The sequence below is a fragment of the Acanthisitta chloris genome, unplaced genomic scaffold (assembly GCF_000695815.1).
Source record: "Acanthisitta chloris isolate BGI_N310 unplaced genomic scaffold, ASM69581v1 scaffold40878, whole genome shotgun sequence".
In the NCBI taxonomy this organism is placed as follows: Eukaryota; Metazoa; Chordata; class Aves; order Passeriformes; family Acanthisittidae; genus Acanthisitta; species Acanthisitta chloris.
In genome coordinates this window covers 12494-16695 of record NW_008687219.1, presented here as the reverse complement: position 1 = coordinate 16695, position 4202 = coordinate 12494, and positions in this window count along the sequence as shown.

The following is a 4202-nucleotide window of genomic DNA, read 5'->3' as shown; positions in this document are numbered from 1 at the left end:
TTTTAGGAGTGATGTAGACATTAGATTTCTGTACCTCATCCTCATTTCAAATACACTAGGGAGTTAGTGCAGGATTGCACTGTTAAACTACTCACTGTGACCTGGTTAAACCCAGCTCACATACCCAGGAAAACATGAGGCTGTGTAACAAGCATAAAGGACAATTGTTCTTTAGGAATTTCATTACATCTGAGAACTACGCATGAGGAAGATGAGCAAAATTGCAACAACACTGATTATTTTGCCACTATGTCATATATTTACACATGCTTTCTGATCCCTCTGAAGTGTTTATGCCTTATGCCACAGGGCAACTAACTTTGGTGCCTTTTATTAAAAAAGCTGCCTAAGGATGCCCACACACAGCTCTACAGTGCACGGTTTAAGAATTCTGGCAGAACAATTCCTGTGTAACATTCACTGTGCAGTAGTTTGCACAGTGCCTGGAGAAACTCCATGCAGCATAGTCTGCTCTTGCCTGGGAAGGCAAAACAAAACGGGAAGAATTTCAAATCCATATCTCACATCAGTGTTTTCTTCTCAAGGACAATACTTCTTTATTTCTAAAGTGACTTTTCTTCAACATTTTTTTGGAGTTGCTCTTGCTTGCATTGGTAGAAATCACCATTAAGATTACTAGGATGGAACATGGCATTGAGAATAATGGGATGTGAATTATAAAAAGCTATTCAAACCAGTGAAAATAACTATGTTACATTTAAATCCCCTAAACACATACAGGGTTTACTTTTTAGGATCTTTGATCTGCATTTAGGGCCAGACATTCAAATATCCACTGAAAAGGCAATCTTTCTGGACAACTTCTAGCGGGAAGAAAATAAAACAGAAGAGGAGAAAGTAAAGTGTGGAAAATATAGAAGCTAAAACTCAAACCCAGAGCTGTTTCACAAACTAACAAACATAAGAAATTAATCCAAGTTAAGCTGCTACAGCAGACTGTAAGACTAATGTACACGTGTTTGATGCATACCAGAGAAGCTTGAATGAGAAAAGGCATGTGAATAAAGTATGACTGAATAAAATAATTCATGCTGAAATGACAGATTTTAATTCTGTGCAACTTCAGCCCTGTGAATATGAAGGAAGCACCTCGGGCAATGAAGGCCCTGATGACAGAAGTTTCAAATTTATTCAGTGATTTACTTCATGAAACATTAAGTTGGATGCAGTGTTTGGGGAACAAAAACCACCAAAACAACAAAATCACAACAACCAGCAAACTCAAACCAAAACATAAAGAACAACAACCGAGCAAACCCACAAAGACCATTTACTTACATGTGGTCTTTATCAATAACCAAGACTACCAGTTTAAGAATAACTGAAGTGACAGCATCAAACCACTTTCCTCAGATACCTGCGTGTTCCAAATGGCTGTGGCATGAGCAGAGACACTGCAATAGTGCTGTCAACACTTCACAAAGAAATGAAACAGAAATATAGGCAAGAAACATTTAAATATATAAAGTGCATATATGGATTTCAAAACAGACTTATTCAGGACAAACTTGGGAACATAGAGAGCTCACACACTTGGGAGAGGGATGTATATCTGGATGAAAGCTCCAAAATGTTTCCCAAATAATTCAGGAAGAAAGCAAGAGTGTTAAAACAATTACATATGGTGCTGTTCACAAAGAAAACAGGAAATATAGTCCACTGGGGAGAAATATAGAAGATTACTAAAACAGGCAGCCTGTTGTGAATGCAGACAAGAAATCAAAAGAGATGAGAAAGAGATTCAAAACTCCCCCACAGCAGTTCTCACAAACCACAATGCCCAGCAAACCAGCTAAGGAGCAAGAAAGCAACACTATGTATCTAAGGGAATCCTTTTAAATCCTCTTTGCTTTGTAGCTCAATCTACACCCAATTGGTACAGGGAGGGTTCTTTAAAAAATGTCTAACAAAAGTTCAACAAAAATTTAAGCAATAAGGAAAGATCATGTAAATGTAAGTTACAAGTCTTAGTAAAGCAGCAGGGAAGCTAAAGCAAACAATTAGGTCTTTGTGCTCAGACAATTGGCTGGATTAGTGCTTGAATGGGCACAGAAATTTTAGGATTCAAATAAACTGTATTGAGACTTAGGGTATCAATTTACATAAGAAGAATATGACTACAGATCTGTGCAGGGAGAGGCATGCACTGTGACATGGTATGCTGGTCAATTTTCAGCAGCACTTGCATCTAGATCGGCCTTGACTTCAAGGGACACAGCTATGCCTGTTCCAGCAGAGACATACAGACAGGCAGCAAGATAAGAGCTCCTGAAAATCTGAGTATGAGAAAGTAATGCTGGCCTTCCTCTGGCATTTTCTGAATGCCTGATTCAGCAACTTTTTTTTTTTTTTAAATAGCTTTGGGCATAATCTCTGAAACACAGATTTTATCTTTTTTTCTGGGCACAAGATGAAAGAAATAATCACTTAATGCACCATAAAGAAAGCAAAGGGAATGAGAAAGAAGGGAAGAGCATACTGAATACAGTAGAACAACCAGGAACATAAAAGGTTAAAAACAAGGGAAAAAACAGACTATAGTGGTAATGTGACTGGACAAAAAAACCTCAATGAAACAAGAAAAGAAATCCTTACTGGTCACACACAAGGTGAGAAATACTTCTTGGGAGAATCTCAAGAACTCTCTGCTACCATGCTTAACAGGAGAAATGAGATCCTGCAAACTAAGCTTGAGAATTCATGAGTATGAAATTAGAGAAAATTATTCCAACACGAGATAAATACAGCTGGCTCATGTGCAGCAGTGTGCTCAGCTCTGGTTAGGCTATTAAAATCACAGATTTTTGAGAAAAGACAATCCAATTATTCTGAGACTCCAATGGGATTAATGCACCTGTGAATGAGTATCACCAGCTACTCTCCTCAAATAGCCACTGCTAGATCTGCAAGAAGGTTAGGAAAGAAGAGGGTTGTGTGACAGTGAGTAGGAAAGCACAGAGGCTGTTTGACTGCAGACTAAACGTATCAAACAGATTCATGAGAGGCCACTGACTACTGTTAGAAGTAATCCCAGCAAATGAAGGCTTCAGCACATGTGTCTTCACTGTGTTCTGAAGACCTCCCTCACAACTGAGGCAAGTCACTATAAATCCTCTAGACTTTGTTTCTTCCCAATACCCAGGACACTACCTCAGAATCCTACAAGAAATTCTCCTTGCCTCAGTTGTGAGGGTAGTCTACAGCCTTTTAGCTGAGAGAACAACATCCAGTCAGAACACTGACCTTCTCACCGTGCTTTTCTGTTTCTCAGTTTTTCTAACTTTACTTTTGTTTCAGGACTGTTACAGCTTCTGCTCTAGAGACAGAATACATTGAGCTTCCTCTTTATCTGAATCTTGCATTACCATCCACCTTTGAGCCCCTTCCTTCTCTACTTCTGCTAGTATAATTTCACAAATTTTGCCAGAAGGAGCCATTAGATCACTTATGCAGATCTCCAGAATAATGCAGGAACTAACTTTCACCCAGCTACACCTGCTGAAACCCATACACTTCACTGAAATGAAAACAAGAGATGAAACTGCACACTGCAGGACACACTGCAGCACAAGCCATACTGTCAGAAAACTGGGCAAAATACATGCAAATGATTCCATCAGGAAACAACAGCCTCTGCTGAAGAGAAAGTCAGTGAAGCTTACCCATTTGTCATTAAAAAAAAACCAAAACACTTTCCAAGACAGAATCTGAAAGTAGAAAATGAAATACGTAAAATGACCAACCAGATAAAGAATCCAATTTTTCCTTAGCTCCTTATACTATGTTAGCAGTGGAACACTTTCTTTAGGCATGACTAACCACTGGTGTTTAGGAGAGAACAAAAAAACTCAATACACAAACAAAACCCACCACAGAATAACATGAACAATGGAAAAAGCCCTCCCTTACTTACTTAGAAATCACGCTACCTAAGATTTTATTATAATTACTGTTGTAATGCAGCTGATACAAATTCAGACTCAACATATGATCTGTAGATTTGCTTCTGAGACTTGTAAGTAGATACACAAACTAACAGTTTATAATTCAAGCCAGAATGATTCTAACGTCTTTACAAGTACTTGTACAAATGTTTCACTACATTGTCCGACAAAGGGCTGGAACCTTATGGCAAGACAGAAATTACACAGTGTAACTCTCACACCACTGGGTTGCCCCAT